We start from the raw sequence: 27399 nt of genomic DNA, 5'->3' as shown, positions 1-27399 counted from the left end.
CCCAGTCAGGCTTCATATATGCTGGTTATTACTATTATTACATAACAATTACCCATAGTAATTCTTTATAATTAAATTTGAGATTTGTAGACCCAGTGTGGTCATCTTGGATTCTAAGTCTCTTTTTTGATCAGCCCTGCTGGGTCCTCCTGGATTTAGAGCTCTGTGTTGTCCCCATAACCTCAAATATAGACCCTCTCAACTCTCGTGTAAACCTTTCCAATTCTCCTCTGGGGTACCAGGAACAGGTATCTTACCTCATTATTGCCAGTCCTTCAGTCAGAATGGGCTGGCCACTGAGAAAAGGGATGATGCTATTTGCTTAAGGAATATCCATTCTTCAAGTGGAAAAAAAACAATTTTCTGTAATTGGAGTCCAACTACAGGATCAAAGTTCCTAATGGTTTAATATATTTCAGTGTGGATAATCATTCAAATTTAGCTGAAGCTACTTGGCTGCTTTGGACACAGTCCCTTAGAACAAAGCTCCTTCCCTTAGGGACCTGCCCTCAGGGTAATAACCCACTGTGCCACATTACCTGGGACCCTCCTGGTTCTTGTACTGAAAGTCCCAGGTCCTAGAAAACCCCTTAGTCCCAGCTAAACCAGGATGGTTGGTCCTCTTGTGCCCTGGAGTTACTGGAGTGGGTCTTCAGTAAACTGGGGCAGAAATGCCCAGCTGGACTCCCAGTTGTGAGGCAGGGATTTAGCTGGGGCCTGGGATCCACTGTATTAACCTGCAGAGATAGGAATCTCAGAGCAAGAAAGCCTCCTGATGGTGTTGGTTAGAACACTCAGGTCTGAAATATATACCAGCACTTACTGTTTTCAGTGCTGACATAGGGCAGAATTATACTGATGGCTTCATGTTTTCTGTAACTTAATAGGGATCTGAGGAATTCCACAATGTGGTGCTTCCCGTATGCACTCAGAACTGGTACCCTCCAGTCTGTCGTGTTTTCTGATGTGCGTAGTAGCAAGGGCTGTAAATATCAATTCTTCCCTAGGTCTGGAGGTTTGTGTGCTGACTGCATTTCAGGTGGAACACAGCAGAAGGCCTTGCATTTCTATTTCCCCAGCAGAGGTTTGGGAGGAAGAAAATAAGGATCGAGGTTTTATAGAGCTGTAGAAATGACACAGGTTGCCAAGGTAATTAATCAACATCCAAAGACAACATAAAATCTCATCCTGTGCCAGTACATATATGCCTCTAACCCCAGTAGGTGTGAGTCATGATATCGAAATGAAGGAAATTACTTGAAGGAAATAGACTGAATGGGACTGTTATAAGAGGAGGGTAGGGCTTACTTAATTAAAGCACAGTTTAATTAATGCTATAACTTAAGGAGATGGAGTGAGGGCCATGCAACCATTTGGGAGTATGAGAGGTCTGGGTGCTGTTTGATAACAATTTCACATCATTGGGAGGGGTGATGGGGAAGGCATGATTAAATGCAGGAGCAGGCTGATAAATGAATCATTGGGGAAGTGCATTTTTACCTAAATGGAAATGAGTCCAGGAAGAATGGGGGGGAAAATCATTATAATTATCATTGTAGGGCTTTGTTAGGGAGAAGAGAGAGGATGGCCTGTGGGTCAGAATGATAGCTGAACTGGTGAGCTCTGGGGTCTGCCTATTCAACGGTACCCCCGATGAACCTGGGTACAGTCCAGGAAGTGGTAAACCCCTAACAACAGAAGAGCTGCTTGTGAAGACCCGGGGTCTCCTCTAGCCTTGGGCTCACACCCTGCTCCATGCCACCGCTGCAGTCTGGAGGTCTCCAGGAAACCACCGGCTCTCCTAGTGCAACATCCCTACCAGCTTGCCCTCTCCTTTGCCTAATCCTGGGTGAGGGTGTTCACTTACCAGCACTTCTAGTTTCTCTCTCTCTCTCTTTTATAACACTTGTCAACGGGAAGAAAAATTTTCATTTGTTTCCAACCTCAAAATAAAACTGTACAATAAAACAACATATAAAAGTGTCAGCAGGAGAAGAGATTTATCTGGTCAAAGATGAAGATGAGAATAAGAATATGCAGTCTTGTATTTCACTTTAAGAGAATTGTCCAAAGTGAATAAGAATGAGAATAAAGAGGGGAAAGCCCTTAACCCAGTCTTAATACAGCCATAATATATTCCTGAATATATATAGATAGATAGATAAAGTGAAAGTGAAAGTCGCTCAGTCATGTCCAACTCCTTGCCATCCCATGGACTGTAACCTGCCAGGCTCCTCCATCCATAGAATTCTCCAGGCAAGAATACTGGAGTGGGTTGCCATTTCCTTCTCCAGGGAATCCTCCCAATCTAGGGATCGAACCTAATTCTCCTGCATTACGGGCAGATTCTTTACCATACGAGCCACAAGGGAAGCCCCATGTAGATAGATAGATAGATAGATAGATGGATACATAGATACCGACTACCTACCTACTTAACATATTTGAAAGTTTATTGATTTGGCTGTGCTGAGTCTTCATTGCTGTGTGGGCTTTTCTCTGGTTGTGGCGAGCGGGGGCTCCTCTCTGGCTCCAGTGTCCTAGCTTCACATTGCAGTGGCTTCTTCTGTTGTGGAGCATGGCCTCTAAGCACCGGCTCAATAGTAGTGGAGCACAGGCTTAGTCGCTCCATGGCACGTGGGATCCTCCCCCCGATCAGGGATCAAACCCATGTCTCCTGCATTAGCAGACAGATTTTTTTTTCCACTGAGTCACCAGGGAAGCCTTCTACTTAATATTCACTATCTCTCTAGTTATCAATACCATAAGTATGGACCCATGATTCCAGTTTTAAACAGTAGATTATTATCCAGTATGGTTCTTATTTATTCTGATGCTCAAATTATCCCAGATTTAGCCAATGGGAACCCCTTCAAAGCAGGGTTGGCATTTAAACCAATATCTGGCCACTAGATGTGTGGATCGCTTTTAGGTCCTCTTAGCAGACGGTACCAGGAAATACTGGAGAAGGAAATGGCAACCCACTCCAATATTCTTGCCTAGAAAATCCCATAGACAGAGGAAACTGGTGGGCTACAGTCCATGAGATTGCAAAGGGTCTTACTCGACTGAGCACACTAAGAAATATATGCATTTTTATATTTGAAATGATGAGTTTGTACTGATACTCAGTGATGTTTGCCCTTCCTTTAGCCTTTCTACTCCATTCCACTATCCCTTGTAAATAACAAGTTTCACTGCTTTATGATTCATCTTTTTGGTGATTTTATCCCCAAAATTTCTGATTTATGTATGTTTTATGATTTTCCCTCATTTCTTACACAAAAAGATACTGACTGTATCATATAAAATCTTTTGCATCTTGTTTTTTTTAAATTTAACAACACATCCTCGAAATTATTCCATGTAAGTTAATAAAGATCTTCCCAATTCTTTTGTCCAGCTGCATAGTATTCCTCTCTGTGCATGTTCCATAGTATTAACCAACTTGCTATGCTTGGGCATTTAGGTAATTGCCAATAATTTGCCTTTACAAACAATGAATAACATTATGCTTGTGTATTTTTGTGTTGTTGTAGGTGTACCGTCAGGATGAGTTTATAAAGTGAGATTGTGGGACTGGTTAAAAGGTGGATAAATATGGCATTTTGGTATGTATTGCTAAATTCCCCTCCATTGGTTTACCATTTTTGCATTTCTTCCAGCAATGTAGGAGCAAGAGAGAGAGAGAGCACCTGTTTCCCCAGTCTTAGCCAAAAAAGTATATTGTTAAAGTTTTAGTTTTTTCCTATCTGATAGAAAGCCTAGTATTATGTATTTGTATAGAGTATAGCTGTTATTTTAAAACTTCTGCATCTCATATGATATATTGTTATCTTTTTTGTCCATTAAGTTTTTCTGAGGCTTATCCATTATATAATTTTTTTCCCATGACCCAGCATGTAGTCTCTTTTTAAGTGTATGTTTATATGAATGAAATATGTTAAAGAAAACACCTATCAGTGGATGGAATACAGCAGAAGCAGGGCTGGAGTGAGACAGACCCGAACTCAAATTGCTGTCACAACTTAAGTGCTGTGAAGCCTCAGACAAATTCCTCATCTTTTCTGACACTCATTTATAAATTGAAATAATAATAAAAATCTTCCCTCTTGTATCTGTGGGTTCCACATCTGTGGATTCAACCAAACTCTGATCAAAAATATTAAAAAAAACTCCATATATTCCAAAAAACAAAACTTGGAATTTGCCATATGCCAGCAACTATTTATATAACGTTTATATTATAGTAGATATTAAAGGTATATTTTATGATATATTATAAATATATTAGATATTATAAGTAAAATAAATGTGATCTAAGTATATAAGAGGATGTGTATAGGTGATATGCAAATACTGAGCCATTTTATATAAGGGACTTTATATAAGGGATTTTGGTACCCACGTCCTGGAACCAACCCCCTAAGGATACCAGTTTGTAGTTTTGGAGAGATTAGAAAATGGAAAAGAACTTGACACATTGTAGGTACTCATTATAAGGAAGATGATATTCCTTTTGCTCTTAACTTCATTATTTCCTTCCTTGGGACCATTTTTTTTTTCTCAGAGATCTTTCCTTTATAGCTTAGCATGTGTTTTTCATTTTTATTTAAACAATTGACATTTATAAATTTACTTCTAAATTCTGCCTGGCCTCATTTCATTATTTGATACGTATTCAGTACTCCCGTTATTTTCTAAATGATATATTTTTGTATTACTGATTTCCTCTTTGATTTCATGGTTATTAGGAGACTTAAAAGAATTCTAAATGGTTAGGGGTTTTATGGTTTATAATTTAAGTAAATTGCTTTTAGCTTTACTGCACTGTGGCTAGGGAATATGGCCTATTGAATTTCTGTTCTTTAATTTATTGAAATTTTCTTCATTTCTGACCCTCCAGGCTCCTCTGTCCATGGGGATTCTCCAGACAAGAATACTGGAGTGGGTTGCCACGCCCTCCTCCAGGGGATCTTCCTGACGCAGAGATCGAACTCACATCTCCTGCATTGCAGGCAGATTCTTTACCATTTGAACCACCAGGGAAGCCGCACCATATGATTATTTGGTAAATGTTCCATGGATCTCTCAAAAAGAGAAAATCTATTTTCTGTGGAAGAGAGAAGACTCAGGGGTCCCAGCTAGGTTAAAATTCAGATACAATTATGACAGAGCATGAAGTTAGGCAACATTGGCCATACGCCACCTGTGGCCAGAAGCTCTATGGGGAACAATGTGAAGTATCTCCAAACTGGGATTTAGGTACATGTACTGTAGCCCGCCAGGCTCCTCTGTCCATGGGATTCTCCAGGCAAGAGTACTGGAGTGGATTGCCATGCCCTCCTTCAGGGGATCTTCCCAATCCAGGGGTCGAACCCGTGTCTATTATGTCTCCTGCATTGGCAGGCAAGTTCTTGACCACTAGCACTTCCTGGGACACCTGGGTGGGATTTATGCATAAATATAGACACATTTAGTGGATTGGCATGTTGGCAAGTCACTTCAGATTGCTGGGTGGAACTAGACAGTTAAATAAAAGTACCGTAAGAGAGAGCAGCATCAGGCATGTGGGCTGGACGCTCACCAATCTCTCTGATGGGGGACTGATCTTGGAGCAAGGCCGTGCTGCCACGTGCAGACATCTAACAACACCAATGAGCCCCGGAGTTTAAATAACCCTCCTGGAAGCTCTGTCCGTAACTCTATGGTCTGAGACGTAGAAGTGAAAAGTTTGTCACCAGAGCCTAGGAAGTGTTGCCATTTTCTTTTCTCTCTCCCACCCCTATAGAGAGGGCATCCACAGAGTGGATCAGTGCCAGTTACAGAAACCAGTGAAGTTTTGTAATGCTGGTATGAACTGTTCGCGAGGCAACTCCCTTCCTCTGTCAGGGGAGGGGCCTGAGTGCTGGTCACTGGCAGAGGAAGGCAAGGATGGGATGGCATGGCTGAAGGTGACTGAAGGAGATGCTGGGCTCAGCACTTTATATGCATCGTCACAATCAGCTGTCACTATCGTCCCATTTCACAGCTGTGGAGGCTGAAGCTCAGGAAGAGTAAGCATTCCTCTTTTTTCCCCTCAAACCCATGTCTTTAATAGCTTTCTTCTTTTTTTTTTTTAAATTGGGGTATAATCGCTTCACTGTGCTGTGTTAATTTCTGCCTTGCATGCATGCGTGCTAAGTCGCTTCAGTTATGTCCAGCTCTTTGCAACCCTATGGACCATAGCCCACCAGGCTCCCACATCCATGGGATTCTCTAGGCAAGAATACTGGGGTGGTTGCCATGCCCTCCTCCAGGGCATTTTCCCTATCCGGGGATCGAACCTGCATCTCTTACATCTCCTGCATTGGCAGGCAGGTTCTTTACCACTAGCTCTACCTGGGAAGCCGTTTCTGCTGTACAATGAAGTAATATATGTGTGTATATATATCCCTTCCCTCTCACACCTCTCTCCCATCCCTTGTCTCACTCCTCTAGGTCATCACAGAGCACCCAGCTGAACTCTCTGTGAAATATAGCAGCTTCCCACTAGCTATCTCTTTTACATGTGGTAGTGTATATATGTCAGTGATCAAGGAGTAATAGTTTTCTTAAGATATAATCCCTATGCTAGACTCGCCCTTTTAAAGTACACAATTTAATGGTCTTGGTATATATTAATAAGAATATGCAACCATAATGACTATGCAATTTTAGAACATTCTCACCACCTCAAGAAATCTCATACCCATGAGCAATCACCCCCATTCCCTTGTCACCCTGGCAACCATTAATATACTTTCAGTCTCAATGGATTTGCCTATTTTGAACATGTCATCTGGAAGCATTCATCTTAAGTGAATCCAAGAGCTGAGGACTAAAGTATCTATTTAAGTCCAGAACACCTTACCCTTTATGCTCAACTGCTTTTTTCCCTAAAAACACAGGGGCCAGCTAGTACAAAACCACACCCAGGATCCCATCCCTGGGAAGATTATAAACATCTACATATATATATTAGCATATATATGTACATAAATGCATATACATCTATTACTATGCAAATATATAATATTATTTTAAAGTTACATTGCTCAGATGCTTTATTATACTTGGGAGCATCTGTTTGCTGTGTCACAGGCTGATGTGGCCATAAAAATTGTGTTTCTACATTACCTCTTTTTTTAATGGTTTTTGCTCCAGGTCTTTTGTTGTTGTTTTCTCTAATAGATGGCACTTTGTTATTGTTATGGCTTTCGTTTTTTCTTGTGTTTTTTTTATAGATGTATTGTTTTATACGCTGAGTGTACAGTACATAGCAGAAGCACACACACACATCCAAAGATTTTTCCACATCCCATCCATCAGCCTTGTACTTGTGATCTGTCACCATGTGTGTACTCTTGACAAGGTGTGAGAGCATCGTATGCTATCTTTATACGACAGGGGAGAGAAATAATATTTCTCAGTGTAAACGCTGCTGTCTTTTAAAATGTGGACACTTGGTGTCTCTAAAATCTGACTCATTGGTCCATAGATCTTCATGTTAATGTTTTTCACCATAGTTTTCGACAGTTCCTGGTTAATCGAGTTATCACTTTTTTGCAATAATGGGACCATTGGATACTTTTGGGTGTGGGGATGTACAGAGGAGATTTGCCTCCTGATGCGATCTCATAATGTTCCACGGTAGTTGTGTTAACATATTTACTAGGACTTCCTTGGTGGTCCAGTGGCTAAGAATCTGCCTGCCAATACAAGGCACATGGGTTCGATCCCTGGTCGGGGAAGATTCCACATCCCAAGGGGCTACTAAAGCCCATGTGCCCAACTGCTGAGCCAGCATGCTGCAAGTACTGAAGCCCACGTGCCTAGAGCCCTTGCTCTGCAACATGGAGAGCCACCATCACAAGAAGCCCACGCCCTGCAACTGGAGAGAAGACCCCGCTCACTGAAACTACAGAAAGTCTATGCACGGCAACAAAAACCTAGCCCAGCCAAGAATAAATAAATATTGAAATATATATATATATACTTACCATCTTCAGACTATTAGGGTAGAGAATCTTTGAATATCTGTTACAGTACTCAGAAAACAGAATGAATCCAGGTAATTACTGGGCATGTCAAGATGACTAAAATGCCACATCAGTTTCCAAAACACAAGTGGATGATGATCTACAGAGTCTGAGTCCCTTCTTTTCTAATGCACTTTCAAGTTTCTTCCCTGCTATTAACATGGAACAGGTATAGTATCTGGACTTGAGAGGTGCCCAGATCTAATCCTAGAGACTCTGAAGCACTTTGTAAGGAGCTGCTGGGCTGCCTGTAGGAAAGAGCTTGTATCCTGCAGTGTCTTCGGAATGGAGGTGCCAACAGTTCTAGCCATTGAAAATAATGGGACATTTGGTATAGCTGTTGTTGATCTGTCAACAGAGATCTGAATACTTCAGATACACGAATTTTCCTGCTGTTAGATGCACTGTCAGATCAAACTTGCCTGAGAAGAGGTAACAGATGTGCCAAGACCAGGACTTGATGATGAGATGCAAGACTGCCTTGTCCGACTTGAAAAGAAAGATGGAAAAATGCATACCTTCTATAGATGGGTTTGACTTCAAAAAATATCTTTGCAGACTCCCCAAAATAGTACACTTGGAAGACGAAATCTTCTGAATTACTCCAACACGTAAAGCAGTGGTAGTGGCAAAGTTCGGGCTCTCCTGAAAGTGACCTGTGGGCACCCAATATTCAAAAAGAAGCTGGGGAATCTAGAAAGATGGTACTGATGAACTTATTTGCAGGGCAGGAATAGAGACACAGACGTAGAGGACAGACTTGTGGACACAGGGTGGGAAGGGGATGGTGGGATGAAGTGAGTAGCACTGACATATATACACTACTGCGTGTAAAACAGAGCTGGTGGGAAGCTGCAGGGAGCTCGGCTCGGTGCCCTGTGATGACCTAGAGGAGTGAGATGGGGGGAGAGTGAGAAGGAGGCTCAAGAGGGAGGGGCTACATGTATACTTCTATCTGATTCACATGGTTGTACGGCAGAAACTAACACATCATTATAAAGCAATTATGCTCCAATTAAAAATAAATTAAAAAAAAAAAGAGGCTGAAGGAGAGGGCTGTGAGCACAGGTGACCCTCAGTTACCCCCTAGAGCAGAATGGGGACTTGAATAAAGGGGCTGAAAGCCATCCAGCCAGCCAGCACCCCTGGGTTTAAAGATGACATAACCTAATTTGTACTGTCTGAGAAGTCTTGGCAAAGCTTGGGTTATAGATGAATAATAACTTAGTAGTTTTGAATAGAGGACATGTGTAAAACAAAAAATCACATGCTCGTCAGAATTGTTTTGGTTAGGTGCTTTTGTAGATTTGTCAAAACATCGATTGGGTAGCTCAGAGTAGGGGCAAACTTCCCATTTCCTGCATTTATCACCATGGAATCAATCATCTGAGTGGGCCTTGAACAGGGAGCATTCACCTTGAAAGATTAAAGTCCAGGAGAGAAATGTGTTTGATAGCAGAGGGAAGTCTGGCTGTCCCGTTGCCAGACATTTCAAAGGGGAATTTACCTTGGTGATTTAACCACACCATCCAGGGTCTGGCCCTTTTGTTTTCCAGGTTCGAAACCTGAGAAAATTGGTTTTGTCAGCGTGCTGGGGTAAGATCAATTTATCGGGCCCCTCAGTCATACTAACCGAGTTCACAAGAGACAGATGTGTAAATCAAAACGCCATTTTATTAATTTACAACGACAAGTAGAATCGGCCAGGAGATCAGACACACTCTGTTTCAAGCACATTCTCTCCCTGTGGTGAAATCTATGTGGGAAGTCAAATTATCTGAAGACAGCCAGGCAGCCTGGAATCTGAGCGAGAAGAGGCAGCTGTCTGATTGGAATGTAGAAGAAGCTGGATGCTTGGCTCTCCTTCATAGGAATTTACCTGGAGGGGATCGGATGACTGAATTCTCAGGCGGGTCACCATCCCGAGCACAGACCTGGGCGTTCCTAACTACCTCTAGCCTTGGACACAGCTTCGTCTCGAGATGGATACACCTCTGGGCCGCTGCGTTCCTTCTCCACTGGTGCCAGTTTCACTGACTAGCTTACAGCCCCATCACCTAGAGAGGCTGGAACATGGGCCATTGTCCCTAAGTGACCCTAACCTAGGGTCGGCAGTGCCTGTCACGCTCTGTTGAGGTTAGGAAGCCTTATATAATCACATGTGATCAGTGTGTGTAGACTGAACATCGCCTCCAGGCTTTGCCTGTCAAAGTCCGGGCCAGTTCCAACCAGGCAGAGGAGGCTAATGAATTGCTAATGATGGGTGATCAATGCCTTTATTTCAGAACAGGGGCTTCCTCTTCCCTGCAAACCACTGACTGCTCAAATTGAACCAGAGATGCTACAGGAGCTGAGCTGATGAGAAGGTGGCTGCTCGAATTGAACCAGAGATGCTACAGGAGCTGAGCTGATGAGAAGGATGGTTTCCTGCTCGGCCTCACCCTCATGCATAACACTTGAAATGCTCAGGATGTTAGCTGACATTTATATGAAAGGAAAGAAATAGCCTAAAGGTAGCAGCTCTGGTTGGTTTCCCAGGAAGTCCATTCAGGGAGAGTCCATTCAGGGCATTCATTGCTCTGCACACTGCCCTTTGGTCTTGTGTGACTGTCTTCCCCAGTCACCCCTTCTCTAGGCACCTCTCTTACTAATGGAGTAACCCATATGAGCCTCCACGTCATGTAAATATATTAATAAATAACAGGTCCTGAGAGCTTGTCATTTGCCAGACTTTGCTCTGAGGCCATTACATATTAATTCATTGATGTGCCGCGACGGTCCTGTGGAGTTTGGTATCTTCATGTTACAGAGGAAGAAACGGGACAGAAAAGTTAAGTAACCCAGGCCCAAGGCCACTAGTTAATAAGTGACAGAATCAGAATCCCAAACCCATCAGTCTGACTCCCGAATCTGTCCTTGTACCCACAGTGTCCAGTAGAGTAAGTGGTTTCTCTAAAAAGGACTCAGCTTTCCCCATGGAACTGTTTACATTTTAGCAGATTAGACTAGCTCTTACTGAATTTCTAAGAATCTGCTTTAAAAAGACTTCCCTGGTGGCTCAGACAGTAAAGAATCTGCCTGCAATGCGGGAGACCTGGGTTCGATCCCTGGGTTGGGAAGATCTCCTGGAGGAGGAAATGGCAACCCACTCCAGTACTCTTGCCTGGAGAATCCCTTGGACAGAGGAGCCTGGTGGGCTTCAGTTCATGGGGTCGCAAATAGTCTGACATGATTGAGCGACTAAGCATAGTACACCTTAAAGATGGGGATATTCTAACAACAAATATTTGATCCTCAAGTTGTACATCCTTGCATAAGCCCTTTATCTCTCTGGAACTCAGCTTGTTTAAAATGAGACATCTAGATTGCTGAGTCTCTGACTTCCCTTCCAATATTGACTTTTTGAGTGGACTACCATGACCTCTGCTACTATTTTGTATTTGTAAGGATTCTAACCATTTACATAAAGTATTTTATTTTTCCGTTAAAGCCATGAAGAAGTAATACTTTTATATTTCCAGAAGTAGCTGTCACAGTGTGGGACTTCGTAGGTACTGCTTATACATTGATGAACTTGATTTTCATAATCATCCTGTAAGATGGGCAGGAAATATTATCTTCATTATACAGATGAAGAAGCGGATGCTTAGAGAGCTTTAATAAATAACAGAAACTCACAGAGTTCATTTCTGTACCCTGCTTTGTTTCCATCCATCCCTCTGTGGTGTTGTAAATGTGCCTGTGCTTCTATAACAGCAGATTCTCGAGTAATAAACAACAGTGCAGAGTGCATTTCCTAGGCAGCTGTCTGCCAGAGAAACAAGAAGATTGTTTCTGGCAAAATGTAATTTTTCTAGCTCATTTAAGAGAACCAACTGAATGCTGAATATTATGGGTACATGTTATTTTTTAGGGGCTTCCCAGGTGGCTCAGTGGTAAAGAATCTGCCTGCCAATGCAGGAAACACAGGTTCGATCCTGGGGTTGGGAAGATCCCCTGAAGAAAGGAATGGCAACCCACTCCAGTACTCTTGCCTGGGAAATCCCATGGACAGAGGAGCCTGGCGGGCTACAGTCCATGAGGGCTGCAAAAAGTTGGACAGGACTGAGCGACTGAGCACTCACACATGACATTTTTGAGGAGTTGGTAGCAAAAGATGAGCATTCATTGCTCCTTTTTGATTGCATTTGAAATTCTCAGTGTTGAACAATGACTCATGCAAGGTCACCAGAAACTGGATGCAATGAAAAGATAGCTCCAGTGCTTCAGACTTCAACATTATAGCATATCCAGCTTTTGTTAAGGGCTAAAATAGTCCAGATTCCTGCAAACTCCAAATCTAATGGGGATGAAAAGAGCTCATCAAGAATTGGATTCATACTTTGATTAATTAGGATTTTATACGTGATCATTAACAACTTTCACCACCAAAGATTTTCCAAAGAGATACTCTTTGAGCAAGGAGGAAAAAGAGTGCTAATGATCTTAACATCATTCTAAAGTTTTATTCCCGGAGGCTCTGTTCTCTGAGAGTAGTTCAGCTCCTCCAAGCTTCAGATTCTCCAAACTTCAAAAGGAATGTTGGCCTCAGATGGGATGATCTGATGGGAAAATAAAGCCCGGTGAATACATCAACCCTAATTATCAGCGTGAAGAAAATCTTCCTTGGAGATCCTTGCGGTATGGGAAACATGTGACATGAGGAAAGGGCTGAATGAGATGAGAAAGCTGGAGAGTGGCTTTAGCTAGAAAGCATAACAGGCAGCTTGAACTCCTGTGGCCCATGGAAAAGAAAAGTCTAGAAATATGTCTGCTATTAGGGGCACATACACTTGCTTTTTTTTTTTCTCAGCAAAATGGCTAGACACCTCTGCGACTGCTGTTTTTTTCAGAAATGCCTTTGAGGGGCAAGAAATAAATATCTAGACATAGTTGTAATGGGATATTATTTATCCCATTCACCCACAGAAGTTCGTGCACTCATCTGATTTTGAGCAACCTGAGGGCAGGGGGCCAATATGTTATCTGTTACCATTATTGTTGCTATAGTGATAGAATAGTAAAGGACTTGGAAATACAGGTAGTATTTTCCTATTAGCTCCAAAGCTTTGGCCACTTGAAATGAAGAGCCGACTCATTGGAAAACACTCTGATGCTGGAAAGATTTTAGAGGTGAGATGAAGGTTGGCTCTACAAAGGTTATGAAAATTCAAAATTTGGTGTGTGAAGTGTAGATCGAGCTGGGTTAGTGACCCTTTGGGTAGGCATGGGTTGTATGGTATGAAGAAAGGGTTGTGCCACGTGTTCAATCGTGTCCGACTCTTTGCGACCCCATGGACTGTAGCCCGGCAGGCTCCTCTGTCCTCCAGTATGTCCTGTTCCATATATTAGACGCAATTATATGATCAAAATGAAATAACCAGCACACTGGGCTATCTGTCTAGTATTTTGAAAGCATGTTATTGCTTATTCTAATTGAAATGCTAAAGTTAAAGATGCATGCAACCTATTTTCTTTTTGAAGGAAAATTTGTCTTACTGTTTTATGCAAGTGGATAAAATATGCTCATAAAACAATCCGTTCTGAGAAAGGCAAATGTTTCAGGGAAATTTCAGTGGGATAAGTTCTTTGTGGTTTTATTACCTAACCCTCTGTAAAAATGACTGAAAAGACAAAAGGTATTAAAGAGGGGAATGTTTCCAAATATAGAGGGAAGCAGAATAGCTGAACAGGAATTTATTATTAAAGGAGATTTATGCAAATCTCAAGAGCGCCTTAAAAGTTAATCTTTAAAAAAAAAATCCCTTTAGTCTGAGAAGATTATGCTTAAGAAAATCTTTTTGAGTAAACCCATGAGGAAAAAAATTTTAATTTCCTAATTTAAAGGAAAATAGTATACATTTGTAATAGCAGTTTAGGATTTATTGTTTTAGGTAAAGTCACACCCCAAACTATTTTTCTTTGATATATCCTGCCTATGCATTTTCTAGGTTATTTGAGAACATTCTTATTTCAGCTAAAGTACATTATTCGTTACAATGAATCATCCAAACCTTTTTAAGCAAAATACTATATTAGAAAAGAAAACTATTCTTTTTGATGGATAAGCCAATTAAATGATGGATTGTTAGAGTTCATAGAGTAACAAATGATGGGATCCAAGTACACATAAAGCAATTATGGCAAATCTCATTATTTGTTGATTCATACTCACTTACCTGACCTGCCTCTTGAGAAACCTGTATGCAGGTCAGGAAGCAACAGTTAGAATTGGACATGGAACAACAGACTGGTTCCAAATTGGGAAAGGAACACGTCAAGGCTGTATATTGTCACCATGCTTATTTAACTTATATGCAGAGTACGTCATGAGAAATGCTGGGCTGGATGAAGCACAAGCTGGAATCACGATGCTGGGAGAAATATCAATAACCTCAGATATGCAGATGACACCACCCTTATGGCAGAAAGTGAAGAAGAAATAAAGAGCCTCTTGATGAAAGTGAAAGAGGAGAGTGAAAAAGTTGGCTTAAAGCTCAACATTCAGAAAACTGAGATCATGGTATCCAGGCCCATCACTTCATGGGAAATAGATGGGGAAACAGTGGAAACAGTAAGGGACTTTAATTTTTTGGGCTCCAAAATCACCGCAGATGGTGACTGCAACCATGAAATTAAAAGACAATTACTCCTTGGAAGAAAAGTTATGATCAACTTGGACAGCATATTAAAAAGCAGAGACATTACTTTGCCAACAAAGGTCTGTCTAGTCAAACCTATGGTTTTTCCAGTAGTCATGTATGGATGTGAGAGTTGGACGGTGAAGAAAGCTGAGTGCCGAAGAATTGATGCTTTTGAACTGTGGTATTGGAGAAGACTGTTGAGAGTCCCTTGGACTGCAAGGAGATCCAACCAGTCCATCCTAAAGGAAATCAGTCCTGAATATTCATTAGAAGTTCTGATGCTGAAGCTGAAACTCCAGTACTTTGGCCGCCTGATGCAAAGAACTGACTCATCTGAAAAGACCCTAATGGTGGGAAAGATTGAAGGCAGGAGGAGAAGAGAATGAGATGGTTGGATGGCATCACTGACTCAACAGACACGAGTCTGAGCAAGGTTAGGGAGTTGGCAATGGACAGGGAGGCCTGGGCGTGCTGCAGTCCTTGGGGTCACAAAGAGTCAGACATGACTGAGCGACTGAATTGAAGTAAACTCTTGCTCTGATCAACTAAGAAAGAAATAAGCTACCAACATGTAGAAATGTGAATTTTAAGTGTAGAAAGCTGAGCGCCAAAGAATTGATGCTTTTGAACTGTGGTGTTGGGAGAAGACTCTTGAGAGTCCCTTGGACTGCAAGGAGATCCAACCAGTCCATCCTAAAGGAGATCAGTCCTGGGTGTTCACTGGAAGGACTGATGCTGAAGCTGAAACTCCAATACTTTGGCCACCTCATGAGAAGAGTTGACTCATTGAAAAAGACCCTGATGCTGGGAGGCATTGGGGGCAGGAGGAGAAGGGGATGACAGAGGATAAGATGACTGGATGGCATCACTGACTCCATGGACATGAGTTTGAGTAAACTTGGGGAGTTGGTGATGGACAGGGAGGCCTGGCATGCTGCGATTCATGGGGTTGCAAAGAGTCGGACACGACTGAGCGACTGAACTGAACTGAACTGAACTGAATGTATCTTCTAGTTCCCATACAGGGTTTTAATGGAGTGAAAAATAATAATCTTCAACACCAGACACATGCGCCCAATATGCCTTCCTCAGAAGCTCAGATGGCTGTGTGCTATTGTCTCTTCTACTTAAACCTTTGAGATTAAAATAGGCCAAGTCGGACGCACGCGGCGGCGCTCTGCGCGGCAAAGCCGGCGGCCTCCGGCTGGGCGCGCGCCGCCGTGGTTTTTCTCTGGGCCTGTGATCTGATGCTGCTCCTGTGCTGCCGCCGAGGGCCTTCGCCGCCGAGGGCCCGGCCGAGACACCCGGCGAGGCCACCCCACCTCCCCGGAAGAAGAAGAAGGATATTCGCGACTACAACGACGCCGACATGGCTCGTCTTCTGGAACAGTGGGAGAAAGATGACGACACAGAAGAAGGAGACTCCCAGAGCACAAAAGACCCTCTGCACCGATAGACTTCTCCCAGATGGACCCGGGCAAGCCCGAGAGCATGCTGAAGATGACGAAGAAGGGCAAGACGCTCATGATGTTTGTCACCGTGTCAGGAAACCCCACCGAGAAGGAGACGGAGGAGATCACCAGCCTGTGGCAGGGCAGCCTTTTCAACGCCAACTATGACGTCCAGAGGTTCATCGTGGGGTCAGACCGCGCCATCTTCCTGCTGCGTGATGGGGGCTACGCATGGGAGATCAAGGACTTCCTGGTCAGTCAGGACAGGTGTGCCGACGTGACCCTGGAGGGCCAGGTGTACCCTGGCAAAGGGGGAGGAAGCAAAGAGAAGAATCAAACCAAGCAAGAGAAGGGCGAGAAAAAGAAGGAGAGAGACCCGAAACGCCGGCCTTCGAAGGAAGACAATCGGGCTGGGAGTAAGAGGGAAGAGCTGTGATGGGGCAGCTTCACTGTGCAGAGGAGGAGGGCATGGGCGACCACACACTCACAGGCTTCTCGTCTCTGCTGAGAAAGGTCTGCCATGTGGCCAGTTTCTGGTCAGCAAAAGAATTACTGTTTAAAAGGCTTCAAGTAAGAGAACAGAGGTTTTGTAATTAACATGGAACACTGACAGGTTCACATTTACCATAAAATCACTTTCAGTGGAAACCTGCAGGTGTGGCTTTTTCCCACTGAAATGTGGAGGTGTCTTTGGCTGGACCATGGCACCACACCCCTGGCCCTACCTGCTTTGACCTGCAGCCTTCTGTATTGTTTCTCTTAAACAAAAGGATACCAGGTTCTCATCAGACGAACTTAAGACCCTCAAATGCATTGAATCAGGCTCTTGCAGACACCACGTCCATTACTGTGAAATTAAAAACAGGCTACAGGAGGACAACTCAGTGCTCCGACATCTACATACACAGTCAGGAACTCCAGTGAATCCCAAATCTCTGCAGAAGACACAGAACAGAAAATCACGCAGCTTGAAAATCCCGAGTAATCACTTGAAAATTATTGGATTTAAGCCCCTCTCATCAGTTACGGAGAACTCTTGATATCAGTCAGATTTTGTGTGGTCTGTGAATCCAGGGGTCCTGTCCAAACAGGACCTTACTTAGGAAAGTCGTGCTGATGTCACGAGTCAGGTGCTCCATCTAACATGATGATTTTCCAGGGTGTGACTCGGGCACTGGCCAAGCTTCTAAACCTGTTCCTTTGATAAAGTGCCTAAACTTGTGGTGATTTTGTATGGTACTAATATGATGTGCTACCTATTACTGTCTGACGTTGCTGTTCCTATGTCACAGCCTGCTCTGAGTGAGAGTTACAGAATTTATACCCAGCTGTCATTTCTAAGAACTAAAATTATTTGTTAAAAAAATAAAATAAAATAGGCCAAGTCAAGAAATTTCAGAATTGGGAGGATTTTCAAAGATGATTATAAGAGCTGTAGTTTATAGAATGCTTACTGTGTTCAAGTCACTGTGGGAAGCCCTCACCACGCATTATCTCATTCAGTTCTCGAACAGCCCTACTAAATCAGTATTCTTAGCGCCAAGCTTCTTGTTCAATCGCTAAGTCATGTCCGACTCTTTGCAACCCAGTGGACTGCAATACGCCCGGCTCCTCTGTCCTTCCTCCATTATCTCCCAAATTTTGCTCAAATTCATGTCCTTTGAGTCAGTGATGATTCAGGCTTACCGATAAGAAAATGAAGGCTTTGAGAAGTAAATGCCCCAAAGTCTAAGGCTGTTAAGTGATGAAGCTGGAATTAGGATACAAGTCAGACTCCAGGTCTGCTCTGAACCTGAACATTCAATACTATGTTCTATCATGCATTTGAAATTTTCTTGCAAAAATCCCGTCCGTGATCCTAGCACATGTTTGAGGATTTTCATGATATTGTGAGCCCCGTAAGACCAGAGATGGTATAAATTTTTTCTTATAATTGTGTGCAATATATATGGCACTATCTTGACAGCTGTTCATATTTGTTAAGTGAATAAACTCCCCTTATATGCATATCAAGCTTTCATGTGTCTAGAACTTCAATGAATTAATATAATCATATAATTCTTCCAATCCATTAAAAAACATAGCTTTTAACAAATGAGAAAACATAAGCCTAAAAAGATTGAATGAGTTGGCCATTATCCCACAGCATTTAGTGGCTTACATTTCGCTCCCAGGTCTACGCTTGGTGCTAAAAGATGTTTATCCATTCTGTCTCTGATTTTCTGTCAGCCTTCACCTGTCTCTCTGTTGTTCCATGCCTTTCCATGTCCTCTTCACCTTTCTCTTCTGCAAGCCAGAGAGCAGAGACCATATCGTTTTACGTGGCTTGAACCATCTCTGCATCCCAGAACCTAGAAGTCTCCTAAAATATTGATTGCTTAAATGGATGAATCACTAATGAAAACATAATTTTTATTTAAAACACCATTACTGCCCCCTCCCTTTTTAGAGCCAAGACCACTCTCTGCCTTATAAATGTTTCTGTAGTTTGTAATTACAGAATGTAATTCTATCATGTATAAATGAATTTGTAAGCCATATTTTCATGAAACAGCATGAAAGCTGCAAAAATAATGCTCACTTGATGTATTTCAATGACCTTGTAGGTCTGTAGTAGTTGTTGTTTTCAGTCCCTGAGAAACTGCATTTGTTTAACCTTATTTTCCTCTTTGTCTCCTTGATGAGTATAGATGAGTATACTGTTCATAACTGTGGTCTTAGATTTGCTTTCTAGAGAATTTCTAAAACAATCAGGATCTTTGCACAGATGGGGTGAGGATATGTAGATTTTCACCTTTCCTGAAAACAGCTGTCAGTCCTACACATGTGGCTCTTTGGGTTCTATGGCATAATGAAAGGGATTTCCTTCCCCCTACAATTTGCAAGGCATTCCTTCTGTAAAAAGATGCAGGCCATGTACAGTAGCAGGTGCAGAATTGCTGGTGGCCTTCCAGCTCTAAGGACCATGTTGCAGGTCTTTCATGCTTAGGAATGCCCTTTAGGAAGATTTCAAGGATAAATTTGGGAAGCAATAGAAAGGTAACACCTTATTATGCCCATATGCAAATAAGCTGATATGTAGGTGTTCTTGGCAGAGTTCTCTACTTGTTTTGGCAATGAGATGGTTAAAACACCTCTAATGATTCCTGCCAAGTTCTGCCCCAAAGTATGGCTGCAGGCAACATTAGACATCTGCTACAAGGTAGCTACGCCAACATTAGCTATGGGAACGGAGAAAGTATCTCAACACTAAACAAATTCAAGAAAGTCTTTAATCCAGAGTGAAACAACATGTGCACCCCTGTTTTCAGGACAGCACTATACAATAGCCTGTTTCTTGAAGAAAACTCCAGATATTTCTGAGTCTCATGTCTGTCGGCACCTTCTTACCTTGGCTTTGTTGTTTAGTTGCTAAGTTGCATCTGAATCTTTTGCGATCCTATGGACAACAGTCCATCAGGTTTCTCGGTTCATGAGATTTTCCCAGCAAGAATACTGAAGTGGTTTACCATTTCCTTCTCCAGGGAATCTACCCCATCCAGGGATCGAACCAACTTCTCCTGCATTGGCAGCCAGGTTCTTTAACACAGAACCACCAGGGAACCCCTCTTCCTACCCTACCTGCCCACAAAGACCTCTGTACTGGCAGGCTGCATACACGTGCATGAGTCAGTGGGGGCATCTCAGAATATCTCACCCTTTAATGTGAAGGGCTTCCAGAGATGAGAAGTTTAGTCTCTAATCATTCTATGTAATGCAAGAAAGGAGGGGTGAGGGAAGATAATTACCCCTTCCACCCCGGAAATGTAGCAGAACAAGTCTGAGGCAGGTGAAGCTAAAAGCTTGTGTCACCCAGTGCTATTTGTAAAAGTGGGGAAGGCAAAAGAAGGGGAGCGGAGTCACTTAAATTGTCAAATTAAGTCTGGGCTCTAATGCCTTCCTATCTCAGTTCTCTCAGCCCTCATTATGTCTGCCTCATTTGACAGTGGAAAGGGCAGTGTCCCATTTCTCCATAATTTTTCCCGGTAATTCTGACTATTAAGATTTTCTAGGTCATTGTTGTAATGGATCATTTTTCTTCCTCATCCAGCAAGTTGCACTATCTTTCTCTGGTGCAACATGCTGGGAGGATATGGAAGTATAGTTGCCAGAGTTTGGGGGGAGTCATCATTGCACAGCACTGAACAGCTTAAAAGGCACCATGCGAAGTATCCCTATTTTATGGATGAGGAAAGAGAAGACCTGTGATACTGAATGACTCGGCCAGGGCCACAGGGCTCTTGAGTGGCCGAGGGGGCTTGAACCCAGGCTTCCCAATTCAGTGATCTTACTAAGCATATTCTCCAAAAGCAGTGTCTTCCCAACAAGACTCCTTTGCTCCTTTTATTTTTTATTTTATTGACATATAGTTAATTTGCAATGTTGTGTTAATTTCTGCTGTATAGAAAAGTGATTCAATTATACATATATACTTTTTCATATTCTTTGCCATTATGGTTTATCATAGGATTTGAATATAGTTCCCTGTGCTATACAGTAGGACCTAATTGTTTATCCTTTCTATATATAATAGTTTGCATCTGCTAGTCCCAGGCTCCATCCCTGGGACTAGCAATCCAATCCAATCCATCCGTCTCCCACCCTCCCTCCTCCTTGGGAACCCCATGTCTATTCTCTGTACCCATGAGTCTGTTTCTGTTTCCTAGATAAGTTCATTTGTGTTAATATTTTAGATTCCACACATATGTGCTATTGTATGGTATATGTCTTTTTCTTTCTGACTTAATTCACTTAGTATGATAATCAATAGGTCTATCCATGTAGCAGCAAAAGGCATGATTTCATTTTTTATGGCTGAGTAGTCCATAATACACCACATCTTCTTCATTCATTCATCTGTCAGTGGGGATTTAGGTTGTTTCTATGTCTTGGCTATTGTAAATAGTGCAACTATGTATATTCAAGTGCATGTATCTTTTAAAATTACAGTTTTGTCCAGGTATATGCCCAGGAGTGGGATTGCTAGATTGTATGCCAACACTATTTTCAGTTTTTCTGATCAATCTCCATATTGTTTTCCATGGTAGTTGCACCAGTTTACATTCCCACCAACGATGTAGGAGGGTTCCCTCTTCACACCCTCTGCAGCATTTGTTATTTGTAGATTTTTAAATGATGGCCATTCTGAGCCATGTGAGGTCTTATCTCATTTAGAGAAATGATTTTCAGTTCTATAACAATTAGTGATGCTAAACATCTTTTCATGTTGTTCCTTTTTGGGGCGGTATGTTGCCTTGGTGGTTAGGACTATAATGAAAAGGCAAGACCATGACCACCAACAATCACCATGTTGGGTGACTCCTTTTGTAAGTGTGGGTGGGTGGCCGGGACCTGCTTGTGTTGCCCTAAATAAGCATGTACTTTCAAAGCTCCAGTCTTGTGGAAGATGAATCTTCAGTGAATTAACAGGTAAATACTATCCCTTGTCCGGCACTCAGCCCACTTTCAAGCATCTGTAGCCAGTGCCGCTGGCCTGAACTCTGCAGCCAAGGAAAGCAGATGGCTTTCAAACGTTGATTAATCACTGCTCTTCCTTCTCTTAGGTTTCCAGCTGTGGTTCACTTCTCCTTCCTGGAATGGAGTCATTTCTACCCATTTCTCTTCTTCCTGGCCAAATGTGAGAAGCACTCCTGCCTTTTACTAAACCTCTTTGGTCATCGGCTCCACATTGCTGGTAGTTGGCATCACTTTTTAGCCCATCTCAAAGCCACCCTTAGGCTGTAATCTTCATCTGTTACAGTGTGAAGGCAATCTATCCTTATCCAGCTCTTTGACTTCTGACTGCATGGCATGGTCAGTATGAAGGAGAAAGTCAAGCTGAAAGGAACTCTCTATGGATCAAAGAATCTTTCTGTATGTCTCCTAGAGTTGCAGGAGAGCAGGCACCTTTGGGCTTTTTAGTTTCTTGTTTAGCCTAATTTCAAAGTGACACAGTATTTCAAAGTGACACCTAATTTCAAAGTGACAAAACCAAAATGGAGGGATCCATGATGAAGCCTTCGAGTTTGGTGAATTGTTGGTCAGATTTGTTAGTGCTGAAACAGTACATCTTGGAGGTGGAGCAAGCTCTCTTAACCCCCTCTTTTCTCTAAGCAGTGGCTCTGAATCAGAGATGTTCATCTGGATTTCCTTGGGGATTCTGTCATAAGACGTGTGTTCAACCCCCACCCTGAGAGTTGATTAGAGTCAAAGCATTTGTGTTTTGGAACATCTATCCAGGTGATTTTGGTTAAGAAGCATTGCTCTAAAGGGATATCTTGAAGGTAAAAGAGACAGCACAGTACTAATTAAAAAAAAAAAAAAAAACAACTCTGGATACCTGGGTGTAGATTCTGGCCTCAGCTATGGGGAGACCATATAATTTGTTGTCCACATCAGGATACATTTGAGAGTAAAAGAGGGAGCTGTTAATAACTGTGTCGGGACAGGAGGCATAAATTGAAACTGTCTGGACAAACCAGTCACCCTACTCATTAGTCAAATGAGAGATTGGAATAGACAACTCTGAGGTTCCTTTCCAATTTATGATTCTATAATTCATGACTGCGGGGACAAGTACAGAATATGTTTTCATTCCAAATGCATGCAGGACAGAGTTGTTTAGGCATCAGCTTACACTCAGGGAAGCTGAGATGACAAACATCTGCAGCTTAGAGGCTGAGACCTGACAGCCCTAAGCCTGAGAGTCCTGGGAGATGAATCCAATAGGAATGGGTGACCTTCCCAGAGCAAAAGCATCAAGAGACGTGTGTCAGTAGGGATGGACCCACCATCAGGGTTTGTCAGAGCAGCTGTGATTGCCATCAGAGCACCAAGGACAGGAACGAATGAGATTTGAGGTCTGTTGACATTTACACACATGTCTGGATCCTACTCCAGGATACTCTGAGACATTTACACACATTTCTATATTATCTTCCAATGTGTTACATGAAGAATTTGTACAGCTGTTTCCATGGTGCATGTCTGCCATGTGGCACAATTAGGGAAGAAGAGTTTAGGTCCATCAAATGTTCTGGTTGATTATAAGTCAGCATATAAATTATACCATAGACAAATTACCGATTTTCTAAAAATCGAAGTATAATATAATGCCCTTCCACAATCCCCCAGATGCTGTTTGTTTTCCCTTTCATATTTTAGGAAGCACTTCAGGGTTCTGCACTGGCATAATAAAGATCATGTCACGCTGCAGCTGTGAAAGGTCAGCCTGAAAGAATCCATGGTGTCAATAAGTTTTAGGGAATGCAGAAGTGTTAAGCTCACTATAGTCTGGTTTTTATGACTTTTTTTTTAAACTTTTTTGTTGTTGTTGTTTGTGGTGGTGCTTATCAAGTACATGTTAAAGAAAATCTTTAGACACGGGAACATAGTGAGAGGGCCTGCGTAGATGACACCTCCATCACAAAGAGCGAGATGGAGAGTGGGCTGAACGCTTGTTTGTGGCCTTTAAGGCATTGGGGAAATTAGTAGAATTGTGGGCAGAGAAGCACATACAGATAGAGCAAGGAGAAGAGAAAGAGGGGGGAGAAGAAAATGAGGGGACAAAGGGAGTGAGGAGAAGGAAAGGGGAGATAAAGAGAGAAGCAGGGGAGAAGGAAGGAAGGGAGAGAGAAAAAGGAGAGGAAGAGGACGAGAAGGAAGAAGAAGGGGAGGAGGAGGAAGGGAAGTAGCCGGAGGAGAAGCAATGGAGAAAGGAGATACTCAAATACATAAAAAGAGAAGCAAATAGAAATATGGAAAGAGATACCAGAGAGGGGAAGAGGAGGCGGATACACACACACATACACAGATACACCCGAGTGTGCGTGCACACACACACACGTGTGTCTCTGAGTGAACAGGAGTAAATCCTAGGTTAGAATTTTCAGTTGTCAAAGCCTAGAAAAGTTCTGAGTCCGAACATAAGAAAGGGAAATGCTCCCATCGCTGCTGAAGCTGTTTTGATGAACACGGTCCAGCTCATTCATTTCACGTGGATTTAAGCTGGTGCTGTTTTTGACGCCGGGCGGAGCTGGAGGGGTGTACTCCGAGGACTGGCAGTGATGGAGAGCTTCTCCCCCCGTGCCAGGGGCAAGCTGGCAGATTCTGAACAGCGCTGTCTCCACAACTGGGCCTGTGTCATCTGTCTGTCAGAATCCGTGCCCTGCATGTATGTGGGATATGGACACACTTAGCCCAGGATTAGAATTCTCCCGGCTGCAGATGGTTTTTGCTTTTTACTGATTCTTACCTGTGGCAGAGAGCAGCCGCGCAGCAAGAAGAAATTGCTATTGTCTGGTGAGGGGTCATTTTCAGAGAGCCTTGGAGAAAGAGTCTGTCCTTGAGAATAGAGGGGAGAGAAAGCCAAGAGGTTATCTTTTAGGCTCGTGGGTTGACCTGGGTGTGTATGGCCACAAAGACCAGCATGAAACTGGGTGCTCCAGGAAGAGTTTTGAAAACAAATAGCAAATACTTGCTTTTACTTGAGGGGGGGGAATGCTATGCGTGTTATCGTCCCTGCACTTTAAAAAAGCCTTCAGGAAAATTGAATTTGTATCCTACTGTTGTGTGAAAATAGTACAAATCTTAATTATGTGGAATTGGTTCACAATGCTTTTCAGGTCTATTATGTCCTTCTACTTCTCTGAATATTCATTATATTAATTTTTGAGAGTTTGATATTGAAACTTTTAACTAAAAATCTCAATTTATCTACTTAAAAATAATTGTCATATATAGTGGAACTATATGTAACTTTGTTCTGTATTTTTCCAAGTTTCCTGTAAATGTGTTATCACAGTTTTGTAAGTTAAAAAATTTTAAAAAAGGAAGAAAACCCTAATGGAACAGGAGAATGCCCAGGGATGGGCAATGAGGTGATCAAGGGGTGAGAGGGTTGGGCAGAAGGGAAATACTGGGGTCTTCAGTCCAGAGGGCAGAGATGAAGAAGGGAGGGGATGGCTGTCTGAAATGGGGGAAGGGAAAAGATGGAGATTGTGTATGTGATCACAAGATTCTTGGATACAAAATGCTCAAGGGTTTTAGAGAGGTCATTTTAGCAAAAAAAGAAATAAAGTATGAATTTTTCTAGTGAACAGTAACCTTAGAAAACTTGTAGATGGTGGCTAAACACCAGTAATTACCATCCCATAGACTCTCAATTGGCTTTGGGCATGAGATTTCCTGATTAAATCCAAGCAGGTGGTTAATAATTTGTCTCTCCATCAGAGTGCTTGAGTCTGTATCCTGGTATCTGCCCTAGGAAGTAGGGAATTTGCCCAACAAAATTTGGACACGTGGTGAAAGGTGTAACATGGCCAAGTGGCAGGTACGGAGGAAGGGAGAGGAAGGGCAGGGTTCTGGAAGTGAGTTCAGTACATACCACGCAGAAACAGCCGGTGTAGACTGAGAGTGGGAATCCTGGGATGCTGGTGCCGGGAAAGGGCCTTTGATAATTAACGACTCACCGTGGGGGGCAGGGAGGATCCAAACCTGATCATTGGGCATATTTGATATACTTAACATCATTGTAATGTTCCTAAAAAATAGAAGATGGAATGTGTCCACGTCTTCTTGGTGAAGCCATTCAGGAAACAGGCTGTGAAAGCATCTCAGGGCACACAGGAGAGAAAGGGTGGAAAATATCTGTCAGGTGCAGTGGTCCCTGCTCTGGCCCCCATGGTTCCCAGCACTGCTGCATCTGGACGCTCACCCTGCCTCAGAGCATCGGTCTGTTTATTTGTCTGATGTTGTCTCCAGATTTGTGAGCTCTGTGATGGCAGAAGCTCTGTGTCACTCATCCAAAGACCTCCTTGGCCCATCCTCAGTGTCTGTGGGTAGGATAGCTCATGTCCACCTGGCTCTAGACAGGTTGTGTGGTTGGCAGTGTATCTCCACGTGGTTTACCTGCTTTCTCTGGAGCCCCTAGCACCTGCCCTGGAACTTCCCCTGCTCCACTCAGGTACAGAAACAACACAAAGAGGATTTGACAAGCACTTAGGGAATGTGAAGCCCCCTCCCCCATCTCACAGAGGAAGAAACTGATGTCCAGACAAGGAAAGTAAGTTAGGTCAAAGTTAAGCAGCTAACCAGCAGGACATTCTGAATGAGAGCTCAGGCAATCCCTACATCCTTTCTTCTTGCTAGGCAGCGCTGCTTGCGATGTTCAGAGTTTGCCGAAATTCTACAAGAGACCGTGTTAATTGATTTGCTCATTTTTAGCTTCTGTGCAAAGCTGGAGAGGATGGAGCTGAAATGGGGTGAGTTCACGCTTTATCAATAGGCTTAGAGATTAGCTTTCTTTTCCCACTAGGTGAGTGGGAGAGGTCTGTGCTGTGGTGGGTGGTACCCAGCAGGGGAGGGAAGGAGAAGCTGCAGGTGGGGAAGAGCCCTGGGCCTACCTGGGGTTGTTCGTTGCCTTTTCAGGCTTATGAAGTTCAAGTTTAACCAGCTCTTAGCCAGACTTTCAGAGAAGGCAATAGCACCCCATTCCAGTACTCTTGCCTGGAAAATCCCATGGACGGAGGAGCCTGGTAGGCTTCAGTCCATGGGGTCACGAAGAGTCAGACATGACTGAGCGACTTCACTTTCGCTTTTCACTTTTCTGCATTGGAGAAGGAAATGGCAACCCACTCCAGTGTTCTCGCCTGGAGAATCCCAGGGGTGGGGTCGCACAGAGCTGGACACGACTGAAGTGACTTAGCAGTAGCTAGACTTTAATGTCCTTCCAGACTTGTGCCTGACCTGCTTTTCAGGCCATATTTTTCCAAAATAGCAATGATAATAGTTTAGGATTTTCAAATAACTTCCACATCCACTATTTAATTGGATCCTTCCAAGGACCGTACAAGGGATAAAAATGTTGTCAAGAAAGGAAAACCCAAGGTCCTAGTAGCCTGCTGACTTTCCCCAGGACCTGTGAAGAGTCCTGCTGGCTCAGTGCTGGGTCAGTTACAGACATGGCCTCTGCTTGATTCAAGGCCCACCTTCTCCGCAAAATCTTCTTGAAGACTCTGCTTCTATGACCCTGTCAGTCTTGGCAACTCTAGCTCACTCAGGTGGCCCTTAAATGGGCTGGCTTGGATTGCTGGGTAGCTTCTATGTGTTTGTGTTTGTGGCATCTGGTCCCATCACTTCATGGCAAATAGAAGGGGAAAATGTGGA

General features: G+C 43.0%; 1 pseudogene; it reads left to right on the top strand.

Moving 5' to 3' along the window:
* The window catches only part of LOC136176380 (LRP chaperone MESD pseudogene), a 43151-nt pseudogene extending 26388 nt beyond the window's left edge, over window positions 1–16763 (top strand).
* The last annotated feature ends 10636 nt before the right edge of the window (window positions 16764–27399 follow it).

Source organism: Muntiacus reevesi, chromosome 10, assembly GCF_963930625.1.
Source record: "Muntiacus reevesi chromosome 10, mMunRee1.1, whole genome shotgun sequence".
Lineage (NCBI taxonomy): Eukaryota > Metazoa > Chordata > Mammalia > Artiodactyla > Cervidae > Muntiacus > Muntiacus reevesi.
Note: the sequence above shows the minus strand (reverse complement) of the source record. Positions and strands in the feature narration are given on the sequence as shown.